The 19,372-nt window shown below is 45.9% G+C and overlaps 1 long non-coding RNA gene across 1 annotated transcript in view; it reads left to right on the top strand.

Moving 5' to 3' along the window:
• Nucleotides 1-19,372, top strand: part of LOC144943710 (uncharacterized) — a 38,091-nt gene that overhangs the window by 14,280 nt on the left and 4,439 nt on the right. The gene's annotated exons all lie outside the window — the stretch shown is intronic.

Consider the following 19,372-nt stretch of genomic DNA (forward strand, 5'->3'; position numbering starts at 1 on the left):
TAAACCATGAATTAAGTCTTTTTTTATGGAGAGACATAGAATGGATTCTGCTTATACATATATGAATCAGTTTTTATGATTAATGAAAAAAGGCTACATGACAACTCGGTTTCCCATTTCAATCATATCTATAGCATTCCACACACCTACTAGAACGTTATGAGAATGCGAATTGCTTACAGTAATGGTATGGATAGCTAGGGAATTGCAGGTTGCAATTTAGTTTTTGCCGTGCATTTTTCTGCATGCAGAATACCCTGAAGCAAGTCCCTGAAGAAGCCTCATTTGTGCTGTTTGCCATCACGCTCCAATACGATCACAACGTTGCCTACGTTGCCTACGACCAAATAACCCACGGTGCACTTAGTCTGATTATATCTCAGAAGCTCTAAGAGTATTGAGCCCCGTTCGTAATTAGATGGGCGGTCACCAGGGTGCTTGCCCAGGTGCTGTAACTGTGAGGCTCTGAGTTGGTCATATTCATGGATACCCCGGTTTCCTCTTGCAAGACAAACACTCGATAAAAGAATTGACCATTGAAAGAGTCTTGCGTGAGGCTTTTCCGTCTAAACCATAGGGCGATTGCTAGTAATTTGAAACGCTACTGCAAAAACAAACTGATTTCAACATTCCACAGTAGCTGTCATCAAATGCAACATTTTTTATATTACGTTTACAGAACAGCCATAACGCCTAAATATTACAAACCACACCTTGCACCACACGGCGGCTAGGGGGAGTTCTGATGCGAGATTTTGGCGATCCGTTTGCGAGTGGCGTGGCGGCGCAGTGGTTTTTGCACGGCGTGCAATTTCTCTGGCGACCAGAGCCACTCGTGCTCCGTAACCCTGTGACCTCTGAGCCACCCAGTCTCCTCAACTGACAGCTCTTTAGCTCGTACTTATTTTGAAACATAGTCGGCGCAAGCTGTAACGCCACAGTGTAACTGAATCAATACTTTTATGCCACCGCTTACATCAGGGGTGAGTAATGTCCGAAATGCCCATCCCCTTCTCCTATCACTCACCGGCACTGACCAGCGTGGTGAAGTATGGTCAAACAATCGCCAGGACCGTCACGTTATGGGGTGCCTTTCGTCCACCAGTAGTAGATTGACAAAAAGGCCGTACTTTCTTTTTTATTTATCCGCCGATTCCGATGATCAACGGCGCAATGGATTAAACGAAACACTTTACAGACGTCGTGGGTATGATAATGGGTATACATACGGTGTGTACACTGGAGGGAACCGTTGTTCAAGCCGAGTGGCTCCATTTGCATTTTAGTGCTCCAAAGTTCACGACAATTAAGCTGCACACAATCCCGGTGAGTTTTACAAGCAGAGCGATTTTACAAGTATGCACACACTAAAAAGAGGAGAGAAGTGAATGCTGTTTTGCTCGGTTCTTTCTCCGCGGCAGATTAAATCTGCCAGTGGCCCGATCGTTACTCTAGGATGCAGCATTAGCCCATTTAAAACAGTTTCGATGTTGGATTGCTCTCTGGATTAATGATGTGTTGAACGGCTCCCTTGCATTGGCATCTAACTTCTGTGAAATTGTGCGGCCACCGAATGAGGCAAGAAAAGCTCGTAAAAGTAAATTAAAACTGCTACTCCCAGGACGAACACTTAATTGAAACAAAATTTCGTGGATTGAGGGAAGAACGGACTGTAATGCAATCTTTGAGCCAGGTTAATCGGTTCGCCAGATTTCGTCTCTGTCCCCCCCCCCCCACAGTTTTGTTCTTCCAATTGTGCTGTCAGCGTTGATGTCGCGGGATGGAAGTGTCCACTCCGAGCTGGCTCGAAACATCTGCGTGACCGCATACGCCACAGAAGGATTATATCATAGAACTGTTGATGAATTCCCTTCAATCCAGGCGATATCACAGACAGGCTTCTGGGATTCCTCAAAGAGCTGCCCTTTCCCACACGCACTGTTGCAGAGAAACGTTCGCCGCATGGCAGTCAGACCCATAGTTAAAATTCCACGAGACAGTTTAGCCAAGTTAAGTGAAAACCCAAATTTCACGTGGTTATTATCATGTTGTAGGCTATAGACGGCATTCAGGTTATAGACGGCATTCAAATGGTCGTAGGTCACTGGGCTGAGACCATCCACTTGATACACTTCATAACAACTCTATACTGGTAGGAACCTCCTGGTTACACCAGCCCACAGGGGATTATTGTGTCCGTCCGTCCGTCGTGCAGGGAGGGGCTGGGTGGGGAGGGAGGGGCTGGGTGGGGAGGGGCTGGGTTGGGAGGGGAGGGTGGGGAGGGGGAGGGTTGGGGCTGGTTGGGGAGGGGAGGGCTGGGTGGGGGGTGGAAGGGGTGGGGCTGGGTGGGGAGGGGCTGGTCACCCCGTGGTGCCCTTATAAAACTCAACGTTTAACCTACTCACGCCGGCTTGTGCCCGCCCTCACAGTCGGGCATATTTGCGGAATACACCACGCCGCCGTTGACCCTGGCCATTGACTGAGCAACCCAACGTTCCTACCAGCTCCCTCCGCAGGAATGTGTTTCATGGGCGGCTGAAACACGGATTTGAACCGAGGATTCCAGTGGTGCCAGCTCAGCACTTTGGACGTCTGAGCCACGCAGCCGATAGCTTTTTTAAACTCCTGTTTATTTTCAAATCTTAAACATTCATAGTCAGTCGTTAAAACAGTGCACTCAATAACCCCCCCTCTCCACAAACACACCTCCTGAATATACCTCGGTATGCAATATCAGAACCACTCAAGATTTTACCTCCAAAATATATTCAACAAGTCACGTAGAATGGAAATAATAAAATAATAAAAATAAAACATAAAATAATTCTCACGACGTCCTCAGGTGGAGAACAGACATGTTCTCCACCTGAGGTAGGGCTGATTGCGCCGAAACGTCGTGATAATTATTTTATGTTTTATTTTTATTATTTTATTATTTCCATTCTACGTGACTTTACCGAAAGAACAAAGAAGACGAATCCCTGCAGTCACGAAAGCTTTAAATCGAAATTTATATTCAACAAGTTTCGTGTCAAGGTCAAAAGGTCATCACGGCAACGCGGTCGATGCCACCACACCTCAAAATCGCTTCCTCCTCCTCTTGGTGGAGTGCCCCGTGGTTTGGCGTGAGGCGCTCCCCTGATTAGAGAAGTCAATGCACCTGCCCTTGAGGCACCACGCGTCCAGTCTCATCATTGCCACCATCCGGCTTTAGGGCTTTTTCTCGATCACAGACTGTCCACTGCCGACCGAGAGGAAACACTGCCCCTTCTCCATCCGCCACAAGCGTCCCTTCCACAGCAGCCTCCCTTGTCAGCCTCAAAATTCCTTTGTCAAGGCGCCCTTCCTCCCCTAACCCAGTTTAAATATACGCTGCCAAGCTTCGTGGTGTTCATTCAGACGCTGTTTTTCCGACAGACCTGTTCATCACCTGAGGACGGCTGCTTGCGTTGTGGCCGAAACGTCGTGAGAATTGTATTTTATTATGTATTATTTTTATTATTTTATTATTTCCCTTCTACGTGACTTTACCGAAAGAACCAAGAAGATGAATCCCTGCAGTCACGAAAGCTTTAAATCGAAATTTTGCCTCCTTCCTCTTCTCTTAGGGATTACATTATGCGCGATGGCGAATGCAACATTGACCGGATTTAAAGGCATTTAAATCTTGATATTCAGAAACCGGTCGGTACAAACACGTTCAGTGCATGCGGCACAGTAAATCTCGCTTGGCCACAAAGCGATAGATTTTACGTCGCCTGGTTCTGTTCCTTACGTAACAGCGGGAATGCGGAAAGCCTCGGTCTGAAGAATTAGCCTCTTGCCCATCCAAGGACGGGTGTATTGCAGTAATTCTGAAACTTGCAAGCGAAAAGCAGACCGCGACGTGATATCCACTGCATCGATGCGCGTGCAATTTGTAAGGGCGCGGTGACACAGACCTATTGGGGCCGTCCATAAATGACGTCACGCGATTTTGGACGATTTTTGACCTCCCCCTCCCCCCTCCTAGTCACACGGCGTCACAAAAAGTCAGATCCCCCTCAAATATCACGCGAAACAGCTCTGCCCCCCCCCCCATTTTTTTAACATGCTTCAAATAGCTTTAAACTATTGTCATTGTAGTGCGTATTTAATGTGGTGCTGCACTCTGATGTAGGAGAAAACATTTATTTTAAAGTCTAATTAAGTAGAACGTGTTGTCTATATTTATTTAAAGTTGCGCATTTTGATGTGACGTCACATTTCTCACCCCCCCCCCCCCCGTCGTCACACATCGCCACAAATGTCTGACCCCCCCCCCCGAGGTGCGTGACGTCATTTATGGACGGCCCCATTTCATTTTAAGGTTATAATCCCTTGTTCATCACGACGTCCTTTTTACTTCGATGTCTCAACAGCGTGACGGAGATCACGTGACGTGAGGGTTCTGCCTTTGTAGTGAGGGTTGTGAGTTGACGCCGAGGAGGGGGGAGGAGGCGCCTCGCCCCCCCCATGTGGAGTGACGTCACCCGCTAATTAATATTGATAAGGGGGGTGTCCATTTGTAAGACGTCACCTTATAATGATTATTAATGAGTGGCTGTTCGATGTTGAGTGACGTCACCTGCTCGTGATTATTAATGAGGGGGGAGTGTGCTCCATGTGGAGTGACGTCACCTGCTCATGATTATTAATGAGGGGGGGGGAGTCCATGTGGAGGACGTAACCTGTTCATGATTCAATCTAGATTTGAAGTTTTCGTAACTGCAGGGATCCATACTCTTAAGGTTCTTTCGGTAAAGTCACGTAGGTATAAAATAAAATAAATTAAATCACGACGTTTCGATTGCAACACAAGCAATCATCATCAGGTGGGAAAACCACAGCAAGAAAATGCATGATTATTGAGGGGGGCTGGTCGACGTGGAGTGACGTCACGCGCGGGACACACAGACATTCTTGAGTAAATATGAAAGCCGGCGTGTTAAACATTCCTGGGTGATTATAGCAGGTAAACTAAGCTAATACCCCCCGCCCAGCCCATTGACAACATCCTACCACCATACTCTTACCATTACCGATGCAGCTTTGCTATTCTAAGATCATCATCATCATTATTATTGTTGTTTTTTTTAATTTCAACCGCCGGAATGAACATGCTGCCCTGGTGGTGGTGGTGGTGGGTTAAGCTACGTGCGCAAGAGAAGCGACCGCAACGGTTGGGCAACGTGTTGGCACTTGTCCACTCGGCAATGAACAACCATCCGCTATGTCGAGCGAGAGAGACTGAACACTAAAAAAAAGAAAATAGGGTTTGCGCAAGCCGATAAAAATTGCTTCACGAGACAAAAGATGAGTTGCACGTCAGAGAGCTGCGAAGGGAACATTTGAGACGCGGCAGTCGGGGACCTCCGATGGACGTTCAAATCACGACAAGCATTTGTCGTCAATACCCTCCCCGTAATCAACACATTGCCCGATAGGTTTGAGGAATGCTTAAGTGCCTCAATGTTGGAATAATTTTACGAAGGAAATCGCTTACGCTCGCAACGGCAACAACAACAAAAAAGTGCAGCTCTTGCTTGTTTGGCTCTGCGTCAGCAGCTACCACGCACGGAAGCGCACACCGAGATGCATTCATTCTCAAGCGAATATTCCACGCGAAAAGTTGCTAATATCTCATCATCAGCGACAACAGAATGTATGCAATAAATAACGCCGCATGTCCACACTCTACAAAAAAAACCCCAAACATAAAATTGCGGTTTACATTTTTTTTTATCCAGACGCCCATCGGGTGAGGTCGCATTTAAAGCACCAGCGGCTTTCTGTACGGACGGCAGGGAGGCCCCAGGCGCTTGCGCAATGAATGAGGCTGATTTAGAACGCGGCTACGTGGATCTACAGCAGCGAGGGGGGGGGGCACGGTGCACGCCCCACGCGCGCGCACGGCCAGGCGGGGTGGCACCCCCCCCCCATCCCCTCGGCACGCACCGTGCGGTGAGCGCTGTGCCTCCACCGGTTGTGATTAATGCGCACATTTTTTTTTGGCAGGCAATGGAATAATTAACTTTATTTTTATACTCTTAGGTTTTTTCGGTAAAGTCACGTAGGTAAAAAATAATACGCTAAAATAATAGAAATAATAATAGAAATAAAATAATAATTCAATAATAGAAATATTAATAGAAATAAAATAATAAATCACTGATTTCTTATTTTATTTCTATTATTTCTATTATTTTTTATTTTTAACCTACGTTACTTTACCGAAAAAAAAACCTAAGAGTATGAATCCTTGCAGTCACGAAAGCTTCAAATCTAAAACTTTATTTTCGTGCAAAATTGAGTGCAAACGGAAGAAATATTAGCCGAGTTAAACAACAACAACAACAAAAATAAAGAAGCGATATGCCCCCAGCAACACGGACGCGCACGGAGCGATGGACTGGTTGATGCGTGGCTGCCGGTTCCCCAACCCTGTTATCGTCGTGGTGTAGCATCCGTTCGGGCAGCTCGTTCCGTAATAAATGTTTTGCTATTTGCTTGAAGTCGCCGGGCAGCGGGTTCATAAGCATCTGTTGAAGCATTCATCAAAGGCCCTGAGTGGTGGAGATGAATGAACAGTTTCGTGCGAGTGTGACGGATTATCCCAATTAGCAAATCGCCTATTGCATTTTTGTTTACGTTTCAACAAGCTGGCAAAGCCTGGTACCCTTAAGTGAGCCTCGGTTCCGTAAAGGTTGACGCTCGCGTGCTCGTGTTTTAATTCGCGAATGCCCCCAACAAAAACGTATGGATCTGGGAATGATTATTGTTGAGCTGAGTGCTCGGTTTGGTAGCAATTGGTATCGGGGTTTTGCATTTTTGTTTAATATGGACGGAAGGAGAGACAGACCCATGGACGAAATATTTCCCGAGCACAGCAATGCGTGGCCTATTGGCTCATTCAAAGTAACCAAATACAATGCAGTTGGGAGTGCGTCTGTGCTAACTGAACTTTAGTCACAACTCAGCCACGATATTTTTTTCAAAAGACAAACACTGCCGATATTTGCACCAATCCATCCACACACCCTCTCTCCTTCCGTATGTGTTTTTTTTATTGTAGGTTGTGTGAAGCTTACTCGCTTTCAAATCAATTGTATCCTAAGTCGAAAAGCCTGTTTGCCGGCAGCAATAGCTACCCCCTCTCCAAAACAGTGCTCAATATTGACTCTGTCAACAAGATAGCTTTGGCTTAGGATCCGTCGCACATCCACAGCTGCACGATATGCCTTACTGCAAGTGGGACGGGGATTTGTTCAAAGCTCACAAAAATGTAAGCCACATTAAAGGCTCTGCGCCACACACAACAATACTCTTCTGACAACTACGAGGTTGGATTTAAAAATAAGCGGGCCTGATAAGCGTGTCATTAGGACTCTTAAAAAGGTCCCTTTTACCACTCGATTATCGACACAAGGCAACACGTATTACCTTATTCTCCAGATTATAAGACAAACTCCCAAGGCTGTCTTTAAAATACAGGGAAAACGTCTTATAATCCGGTGGATAAGATCAAACCTTCCCACAATGCAATGTGCAGGCCACATTTGATCATTTTACTTTTAATATAAATGAAATTAATACCGTTGGATTATTGAAGTCTGTATGCTACTCAATAACCACTCTTAGGTAACTATTCACATGGCTATTTAAGCTGGTCATCAGGATCTTTTTTTTACAATGTAATTATCAACAGCGCCATTAATGGAAACTCCACATTCCCGTGGCAGAGGTAAGTCGATCAAAAGCGCAATGTAATATACCTAGACTGGAATCCGAAATATTGTTGTGTTTTATGCAAGCGCATGCATGTATTAACTATGTTGGAATGGTCATGTCTGTTCTTGTGTCAATGCTCAAGCTTCAGCTTGCCCTGGCGTGACCTGATCTCCATGTCCGTTGAGGAACGGCACGGGACACTCGATGTTAAATGTTCTACCCCCTGCGAAGACAAAACCATCCGTTGCGCTAACGAAGCAGCTGCATTGGAGCTCACCAAGAGATGGCCACTCATCACCGTGTCAGGCGACCACAAATTACACGGTTTCGCACTTTCATTACCGAGTCCCCATAAAACAAAAAGAGCTTATTTCAGACAGAGAAAATTAACGGCACCGCTCGACGCCCCGTGTAATTAGCGTTGACCTTTTTCAGGTCTTAATAAGGGTTGCGCGCCTCGTATAATGACTTTTAGGAGGAATTATACAGCGAATGAGACATCCTGTCCTTGCGGTAATCATACGATGCTTTTCAGTGGCGTCACCTTGAATTCGAAGCTGTCATTTGTGCAAAAATGTCTTGCCCCATCCCATTAGCATTTGGACCTTGTCCAAGGGGCACAGGTCAGGATGAGGTGTCAATGATCATAACTGAATTATTACAAATATGTTCAGCACGCCGTATCATTCACAAATCTAAAACCATGGATCGCATAGTATACCACTTCACTTCGAGCATTTGCTGGGATAATTCTTCATCAGTTGGGGGTGGGGGGGCGTTCACCAGACAGCTGTCATACGAAAGAAGAATTGTCCTCGTGAGTCTATGGGTGTCGATGCAAGTCTGTGGATCTCTGCGTAAATCTACGAATCTCCAGGCGAGTCAAAATCTCAAAGCTATAAACCACGCCGCACACCGCTGCCCCGCATCAGACGTTCGCCAGGCTACCCCCGAAGCAACCCGCTTGCTCGTCCACCAACCTCGACACGAGCAAGATACAACATTTGCCGATCACTCCCCGCCTCCATCATGCGCAAGGCGGAACAAGCAGCTGTGTGGCCGCTCTTCCACAAATATGCCTCGTTTCGCGCCGCCGGTCACACCGAAGCGAATGCAAGGGGCGGCCGTGAAATTGCAGCAAATTTGGCGAGGATTGGGGCACACGGCATCCAGATTCGCATCTCAATCGGTGATGGAAAAAGCCGCTCGACAAAAACAAAGGAAATGTCATCATCGTTAACCCGGCATAGGCCCTCGGGCATTAAGAGCACTTGGAGGGCTAGACTCTATCTCTCGCTCGCTAATGGAGGAATTGAAATAAACGAGACCGAGAGATTGATCTTTCTTTTTTGCACAAATTGCAGTGATGTCCTTGCCTTGCTGTGGGAACGAGGCCACTTTACCACTCGTGTAGCAGTGCCACCACTTACCATTAGACTTGCTGCATTACGGATTTTTTTTCTTAACTCTGATCTCATTTCTTCGTGGCTTCGTTGTTTTATCAGAAGGCATTGCTGAGTAATAATAATAATAATCTGTTATTGTACTGTACCATCCTCCAATATCTATGCTGCCCATCGCTCTCAGTGACCACCGTGGTGAAGTATGGTCAAATAATCTACACGCCCCGCAAGACGTGGGGGGGGGGAGGGCCCACGTCCAGTAGAGCATTGACAAAAGGATGCACATGGAGCAGTGGCGCTACGGTGGTTAAGCGCACCGCACGACGAGCCCGGCAGCAATAAGTTCCGTTGCCGGGCACGGCTGACATCAGTGGCGAGTGATGCCTTCACCGGCGCTGAGCATCGACCAATGAGCAACAAGCGCCGTGAGGGGGAGGGAGGGTCCTCATCCAGCAGTGGACCGACAATTGGGTCTGTGAATGCGTTATTATTGATTAGTCTCATTAGCACAAGTTTTATTTGGGGGGTTAGGTCGCATAAATATATAAAAGTGTCGTTATGTCCACCCACCACCCGACACAGCCAATGTCGAGTGGTGGCCGGTTTACACGATCTAACCCAACCCCCCCCCCCCCCCCTGTATTATGGGCAGAGCCGGCCCAGCCACTAAGCGACCCTTGCAATTGCAAAGGGCCCCGTGGCCAGCAGAGGGCCCCCTAGAGTCACTGCTAGCTCGTGGGTGAAAAAAATCATACATCAAAGGGGCCTCCAACCAAATTTTGCTTAGGGCCCCCAAAGGTCTAGGGCCGGTTCTGATAATGGGTGACACTGGTCGCGAAAGCATACGTGTTAAACTCGTCTCATTAAAGCTACGAATATGTGAAAGATTTTTTGTTTTGTTGCGCAGCTAGCTGCGATCTAGCTTCTGCTGGTGAACCCGGGTTTCGAGCCTTGGTGTGCGTGGCAAAGGCGATGGGAAATCTGAGAGAAGCTAACAGCAAATGAGCGAGTTTCGTTGCAATTACATTTACAAGGAGCACTGTGGAGGCCAAGGATTGGACCCAGAATGTTCGTGTCGCCTCTCGTCCATCACCTCCGATTAGCACGCTTTGTCTACGTACGGTGCGAAAGAAGTGCAACACACATCACACTTGAAAATACACTGCGGCCGCTGTGGAAGAAACTATGGCTGACTGAGGAGGTGTAATGTGAGTCACTATACCCGATTCTGGGCAACTGTGATTCAATTGCCATGATTAACTAAAATTCGATATAGACAGTACAATATTGGGGTGAATGCATTATATTATCTTTAGTCGGCCAGTGGTGGCTATGCACACCTGTAATCCAACGTTGGTGTGAGGTCATTTGGTGGATAAACACAGATGCAGTGAAACTCCCATCACATGTGTATTGAGGTAGTAGAGGTAGTACAGCAAGTGTGGACTAATAATATCAGCTGTTCATGCTGTATGGGACAGTGTTGGGTGGGTTTTCTCCGGGTGCTCCTATTGCCTCTCACAAGTAAACACTCGTTAATCGGCCGACAACACCTTCATATATACAGGGTGCTTCAAAAGAATGCAACAACACCACAGGAAATGTGCCTCTTCCGGGCTCTGGAGACCACCTGGAGAAGATTCCAGGCACGCGTTAACAACGATGGCGAACTTTTTGAAGCTATTAACGTTACATTTGTTATGATGTTACAGTGTATTATCCGTTCTTTTTCCAGTAAAAACGATAGTCCCATATAAGGGTTCACTTTTTTTGAAGCACGCTGTATATAGAGGACCGCAGAGCTTGGAGGGGGAGATTTGGTGTTGGCTCATTTCCCGGCTCGTCTCTGGTTCTCTCTCCTTGAGAGCGAGTGAATACTGTGCGGCAGTGCGTGACGAGTTGAAATCGTTCTATACGAGATTGATTATGATTTGGCAGCCCCTTTGTCAATCCACAGCTGGATAAAGGCCTCCCCATGCCCGATCTATCCAAACGGCCCAGCCCCCCCCTACAGAGTGCAGTACAGCAAAGCACAATACAACAATTATGTGACAATCGGGACTCTGCGTGAGTGGTCTCACGTTGGCGAGATGTTTACTACCGCGACCTGGAGGTCGTGGGTTCGATCCCCCGACGCCTGCTGTGTATTTGGAGTTTTCGTGCCTCTCTCACTCCCCCGTGGTCGCGTGGATTTTTTCTTCGGGTCGATTCGTTTTTTTCCCCCCTCCACATTTGGAAACATTATTCGGCTATTTTACATTTCCACATAAGCCGCCGCTTCGTTGAGCTATCATTTGTAACAGCCAGGTCGCCTTACCTGGTAAAATAAAAAAAATAGATTCGTTTTAGATTTTCTCCAAGGAAAATTATTATGACAGTCTACCTCTTGAATGTTCTGCAGGAATTGTTCGGCAATTGCTGCAACTTCATGGGCAACAAACCCGAATGACGTCACCAATCCTGTGCAGTTTAGTGGAGAGAATGTGGGGCTGCTCGTCATTGACAGTTGCGTATACAGTATTGTGGATAGGATGAAGCTAATATTCTTTGAAAGTAGACACAATCTTGCTCTTTGCTGACCCAGCAATGGGCAGCCTTGTACCATTGTATGAAATTATTGATCAGTATTATTTTTTTTACAACAGATCTGGAATGTAACGTACGTTTGTGTCGAGCCTCGAAGCTGTAACAACAGCCGCGTGCTTTTTCATTCTTTGTACTAGAAGAATACAAATTTGAGCTTTTGCGTATTTACACTGCTCTTTCCTTCAAATGTTTTGATAACGATGAAAAAACATCGGGGTTTTCGTTTAGACATTTCAGTGTACATCCGTGCTTTAATTAAAAACATCGTCCTTTCCATTTTTTATTTCGATGCCCCCATTCCCTTTCTCGTCGATATTCTCCATTCTTTTTTTTTTACTGAATTCAAAGAGTGCCATCGTCAGGTTGAACAATGTAACAGCACATCTTACCCGGTGTAAATGTAAACAAAGAGAAAAACAGCAAGATATATTTTGTAAGATAATTAAACATGATTTGTTTTAATTTCCCACCTACGTGCATTGGCACAATAATTATTTTCAATATTATTATTATTGTTCCAGAGGATTGGATGAGAAATTTCAAATGTCTACGCCGCAAAGGCACTGGATATTTTTCGCTGCGTTAACTCTCCCATGCCACTAGAGGGCATCTTGGTGCCATTATCTGACAGTGATGTCTCACTTAAGACGCAGTGGTATGCAGAGACGACTGTGCGGTTAATACAAATAATAATGTACAGCTCTCTGTTGATCCATTGCTGGATAAATGGTCGTCGGGATTGCTTGACCATATTCTTAGGTTTTTTTTCGGTAAAGTCACGTAGGTAAAAATTTTAAATTTATAAAAGTAAAATATCAAGTACTTGATACAGCTGTCGTGGCTGTGACGGTTCCACCTGAAGACGGAGGCTTGTGTTGCTTCCGAAACGTCGTGAATGTTTTAATTTGTTTTATTTTACTTCTATTAATTTAAATTTTTTACCTACGTGACTTTACCGAAAAAAAAACCTAAGAGTATGAATCCTTGCAGTCACAAAAGCTTCAAATCTAGAATTCTTGACCATACTTCACCACGATTGTCACCGCGGGTTGGTGAAGTGCCAGGGAGGCGAAGGAGGCCCGGGGCCGGTTCCTGGCATCACTCGCCGCTGTTGTTAGTTGTGGTCGTCGGATCAAACGTAGGTTTCCGGGTTCATAAGGTAGTATGCTAAGCACTGTGCCACCGCTCCATTCCTCTTTGTGGTTAGCGAGCGCATATTTCAGTTGTTTGTTCACATACCCAGTAGCATCCCACACACACACACACCTGGGTGAACCAGGTGTTTATACTGAGCACAGGAGGCTGCTGCAGGCAAGTCTAATACGCACGGTTGAATGAGCACTGATGTTCATTTGCCTGCGCGCTTGGTCCTGCGACCTGCAATCGAAAACCCATCACCATCATCTCTGACTTTAAGTTGTTCCCTTGTTGTATAAGAATACGGTAGACTGGTGGGCAAAAAAACAACCGCAAAAGGAATCAAGTATTCATAGCCAGCCATAATCAATCCACCAGCTGGGATGAAGGCCTCCTCAAGCCCCAGCGATCCAGCAACGAGCTGATTCACATCGCTCCGTCTCCACGGTGGACAATCCTCTGGGACGTGTTCATTCCTTGGACGGTCACGCCATCAGTCGACTTGGCCATCGGCCATCCACTCTCCCAGCGCCGTGTCCTGCTCAAGCCCACTAAAGTCTATTGACATGCCAAATTTTGACTTTGACTTACGTGTGTTATCTCATCAATTGCGTCCTCTGTTTTGTCTCTCGGTGTAGTTCCCAGCGTGCATCCATTCATTCGACTTGGCACAAGTTTGTTGCCTTTGTTCCATCTTCATAAATGTCCATGTTTTTGATCCATATTTCCGTGTCAGCTAGTACACTCACTGATCACGTGTTACATTTCTTAGAGAAGTAATTGTTACGTTGCTTTTCGTTATCAAACGTCTTTTTATATTCTAGATTTGAAGCTTTCGTGCTTGTTTTTTTCGGTAAGTTACGTAGGTTAAAAAAGGAAAACGAAAACAAATAAATTAAATCACGACGTTTCGGAGGCAACACAAGCCCCCGTCTTCAGGTGGAACAGTAATTTTGCTGTGACAGTAATTTTGCTGTGACTGTTCCACCTGAAGACGGGGGCTTTTGTTGCCTCCGAAACGTCGTGATTTAATTTCTTTGTTTTCGTTTTCCTTTTTAACCTTTTTATATATATGTACAAAAGCACCCCAACCTTCTCTCGTCGACCCCTTCATTGAAGCACATTGATTCTGGTTCGCCTTCAATAATCCTTACAGTGTTCTCCACAACATGTTTATATTTCACCAATAGCTGGTGAGTGAAGTGGCAATGTTTATCTAGCAAGCCCGATTTTTGCTGACGATACTCAAAAGGTCGAAACCGATACGACGGTTTTCATCGACAAATTATGTCGGTTTGACCTCAGTCTATAAGACCATTACACTCATGGATGTATAAACATTAAAAGTTTAATTGCGGAGTCACATAACAGATGGTTTTATTGCAGAACGTTATAAAATACTGTGCATACAAATGTTACACAAACTTTTTAAAGGGGGAGTTGTTTTTATTTTACGAGCGCCAATAAACCTCAATACGATTTACTGCGGGGAGAACTCGTTATCCACGACCATGTTACCCCGAAACTCCTATTATCCGCGAGAGCTATTCCTATTATCCGCGAGAGTTCTAGGCTCCTCAAACAACTCATTAATTATCCGCGGTGCTATTCCTATTATCCGCGATTTCCCACGGATTTTGCCATCACGCAGGGCACAACAGCTTCCTATTATCATCGTATTTTTTTCCTCCCGGATAAGGGTCATTGCGTGGTAAATTAATACAATTATCCCCCTCCGATTGTGCACCTCCCGATTAGCACGCTTGGCTAACGCACGGTTGCGAAATAAGTTCAACATACATACGCACAAGTTAACCCAACGGGGAGGGGGAATCATTTCGCGGATAGTCCCGCGGATAACAGGCTCCGTGATGTCCGTACCCTGCATCACCACGGACGAGAGGAGTTTCTACTCTACATCGCACTGTGTAAATTATTCACGTGTGTTCGCGAACCACCGCACTGCAGGTCGCGACGGCACTTTCCCTCCCCTTCTGCCTCTTCTCTCGCACTGCTCGACTTTGGAATTCCCTCCCGGCGTCTCTTTTCTTCAGCTCCAATCGCAAAACCTCGCTCAATTCAAGACACGTATCACGCCTTTTTCTGCTTCTGCTGCTGCTGCATTTATTGCAACTTCAATCTTGCGCCGTTCGCTGCCACGGCCGCTAGACGTCCGTGGCTTTTGAGGCCCTGCGCTCAGCAACCGTGATGAATAAAACAAATGAAAGACAACCGCATTATGTTGCCATCACGGACTTTTGAGTGCAGGTGCTGACAGAGAAAGGTTGGCGGCGGGTAGCCAGAACCACGCCCGGCCTCCTTTGTCTCTCTAATGGCCATGTGTATACATCGCACCAAGTACTCGTTTGAGGCTCAGTCCACCTAGGGGAGAGGCCCCAGGACGGGTTCAGATAATGGCCACTGGCGCTGGCAGTTAACGGAAATCGAACTCGGGGGGGGGGAAGGGTCGCTGTGGGTCGCACGCGTACGCTTTTTGCGACTTCACCAAAAAAAAATGGTCTCAAGCAATTTCATCAGAGGCCACTCAAACGCCTGGCGACTTTTCACTTTGTTTTGCGGATCTGTTTGATTGAAAATAACTCTTAAAGAGACTGACCCCTCCCCCCCTCCCGATTTTTGCACCTATAAAAATAGAGGGAACAAATACACGGAATCCCTATAAAATGTTTGACAGTAAATTAGTGCGGTAGTTACAAAATAAACATTGCGAACACACAATGGTTGAAAAGCCACTTTGTTTTGGAAAGCGTAAACTGGCGTAAGCAGAATTTCACATCGGCTATCTTCTTGCAGGCATTCAAAATACAACTTGCTATACGCTCCCTAAACAAATAAATAGCAGCTCCGAGAATGAGTGGAGACGGTAGCAAATGGGCCAACGAGCATTCAATCAGCCCTTACATTTGACTCCAAGGCTAAATCCGATTGAATAGCATTGGTGGTGGGATCTGTTGGCTGGGACAAATGTTTACTTTCAGGAATGCGTACGTGTGCGTGTGGCAGAGCTGGGATATACAAAAAAAAGCTATTTCAGCCATGGAATGCAAACGCATCTCGCGAGAGGAGATATTCACTGAGACGGGAGCAATGGATTTAGTTCGTGTCCAGGTATTAGCTCGGTGACGGCGGCGGCTTGGGGCAGGGCTTAATCCAGCAGTGAATTGAACATGACTGATGATGACTTGAACCTGGCAAATAGAGTTGTATTCGCATCAACGGCGAACATAAGTGGTGAATGATATCTGAACCTTCTTGGTTCTTTCGGTAAAGTCACGTAGAAGGGAAATAATGAAATAATAAAACAATAATATTTTTCATCTTCTTGGTTCTTTCGGTAAAGTCACGTAGAAGGGAAATAATTTAAAAAAATAAAGCAATAATATTTTTATTATTTTATTATTTCCCTTCTACGTGACTTTACCGAAAGATCCAAAGAAGATGAATCCCTGCAGTCACGAAAGCTTTTAATCGAAAGATATCTGAACCGACCATGGGCCCTCCATTCACCGACCCGCACTGACCGGTGTGGTGAAGTATGGTCAAACGGCTCCCAGTTCGATTCCGGCTCACGGCCAACACCAGTGACGATTATCGGAACCGGTCCTGGGCCTCCCCTAGGTCGACTCAGCCTCAAATGAGTGCCTCTTGGTGCGGTGTGTAAACATCGCCACTGGGGGGAGACAAACGCGGCCGGGCGTGGTGCTGGCCACCGACCCGACTGTGCCGTGCCCGTACTTGCCCCAACAGTCAGTCACGGCTATACGGGGGACCTTTGTCTTTGTTATCGTGTAGATTTCTCTGGCACCAAACTGCTTGGCCTTTTTTGCTGTTTATTAAAGCGCCAATTGTGTCCCGACGCCGATTATATTGTCTCTTATAGCGCACTTAATTTAGTTTTATTGTAAATCGTAATGCCTTTACAATGCCTAGCCCCAAATGAAGACTTCTGATGGATATGACACGTGCACGTTATATATATGCGAACGGATTAAGCGCGTTGCAAAACAAACAAAAACCCACGACGCTGCTAAAACAACGCAGCCACATCTCATCGCAACGGGAGTATACACCGCGCGCGTTTCCGAAAATGTCCGCATTGTAAGACGCTCTGGAAAATAAGCCGCACGCACACACACACAGACCGGATTATAAGACGCACCCCAACTTGAGAAGACGCACGTGCCGCGGGGGGAGGGGGGGGACGTGCGTCTTATAAACCGGAAAAAAAACGCAGCGTCTCAAACCACATTTTTCTCTAAGTTGTTGCCATACATCTTCTTGGTTCTTTCAGTAAAGTCACGTAGAATGGAAATAATAAAATAATAAAAATAAAACATCACAAAATACAATTCTCACGACGTTTCGGCCACAACGCAAGCAGCCGTCCTCAGGTGGAGAACAGGTCTGTCGAGAAGACAGAGTCTGAGTCACGAAAGCTTTAAATCAAAATTGTTGCCATACGTAGAAGCCGACTAATTGAGATCGTACCGGTTGCGAAAGTCTCCGTGTTATGTGTCTTGCAAATAAAAGTGGGAAATTCAAAAAAAGTACTCACAGCCCCGCCCGAGTGTTCATATTCGAGCAGCAACATTCCCCAATTGCCGGTGAGTTGTTGCATTTCGTGAAAACATGGCCAGGCATTGATTGCAGCGCTTCCTTTGTTACAACTACAGCGCTGCATTTGGGGTGGCGGTGGTGCAGTCATCACACTCGTGCCTCACAGCAATAAGTAATATAAAAAAACTTCAAAACACGCTTTAATGAAATGTACCGTACTAGTAATGGAAGAACTCCACGACTCCAGGAAGTGGCCCCAAAGCTTGCCATAGCGTCAGGGGTCGTGGTGATTTATAGCCAACGTGAGTTGAGCGTGGATAATTAGACCCGAGCCGAAACATAACATATAAAAAAAAATGTTAAAAATATGTTTTATTTATTTATAATGATAGATTATAGTATTGTCATCAGTATGACATAAGTATATCAATTTTGCAGTCGATACCACATTGGGAAGTGGGTAAAAATTGAGTTACAAGATTTGAGGATACAACAGAGTTAATACAAAGTGTGGTTTCCTCTGGGTTTCCCGGTTGTCTTCCCATAGCTAAAAGACACAATGTCTATGTGGTATTGGCCAAACACCTCAATGACGGGAAAATGTATCTGTGAATTTATTGGCTTACACGTAGCAACATTGCCTCCTACTGAGAAAACTCGGCAGTGCCCTCCTGAATCAGGAGTTGAGACCGCTCACGACCATGTACTTTGGTTTAAATTTGGTAATATATTACAGATATTGCACTGCCCATACCTGTAGTCTGGGCTCCATTATGTAAAATAAACCTGATGGTAAAAAAAAACAATCCGTACAGTAAATGAATGAGCAACGCAGCAGTTTTCTGGCTGGTACATGTGTCATGGGCATTGTTCCACCCGGCAAGGTTTCAGTAGAAACATTAAATAAACATTCCTCGAAGCATTTTACAGGACTTGTCTCTTTTACCAACAACATAGCATTATGCTGATTCCTTTAACATGGATACAGCGATAAAACAAGTAGTTAACATTTAAATAGTTGGCGTGGTATTGCTAATCGTTACTTAAGTTATTATAATTTATAATACCTACAATGACTGAGTGGCAGCCCAAGAGAATGTCCCCTCCTGAGATGGAGCGAGTAAAACACATTCCTGCGGAGGGAGCTGGTAGGAACGTTGGGTTGCTCGGTCAATGGCCAGAGTCAACGGCGGCGTGGTGTATTCCGCAAATATGCCCGTCTGTGAGGGAGGGCACAAGCCGGTGTGAGTATGTTAAACGTTGAGTTTTATAAGGGCACCACGGGGTAACCAGTCCCTCCCCTCCCCACCCAGCCCCACCCCTCCCACTCCCCACCCAGCCCCACCCTCCCCACCGAGCCCCTCCCCACCCCTCCGCACTCTCCCCACCCAGCCTCTCCTTCCCCATCCAAACCCCTCCCTGCACGACGGACGGACACATTAATCCCGTGGGCTGGTGGAACCAGGAGGTTCCTACCAGTATTTGCTCGTTTGTAGGATTTGGTACATTACGACATTGAGAGATGTGGGGGCTAATTCTAGATTTGAAGCTTTCGTGACTGCAATGATTCATATTCTCAGGTTTTTTCGGTAAAGTCACGTAGGTAAAAACATTAAAATTAATGAAAGTAAAATAAAACAAAACTAAAATAAAATTCACGACGTTTCGGAGGCAACACAAGTCTCCGTCATCAGGTGGGACCGTCACAGCCGAATTAGCTGCATCAAGCTAATTCGGCTGTGACGGTCCCACCTGATGACGGAGACTTGTGTTGCCTCCGAAACGTCGTGAATTTTATTTTTGTTTTGTTTTATTTTACTTTCATTATCAAGCTAATTCGGCTGTGACGGTCCCACCTGATGACGGAGACTTGTGTTGCCTCCGAAACGTCGTGAATTTTATTTTTGTTTTGTTTTATT

This window comes from Lampetra fluviatilis, chromosome 32 (assembly GCF_964198595.1).
Source record: "Lampetra fluviatilis chromosome 32, kcLamFluv1.1, whole genome shotgun sequence".
NCBI classification, from domain to species: Eukaryota; Metazoa; Chordata; class Hyperoartia; order Petromyzontiformes; family Petromyzontidae; genus Lampetra; species Lampetra fluviatilis.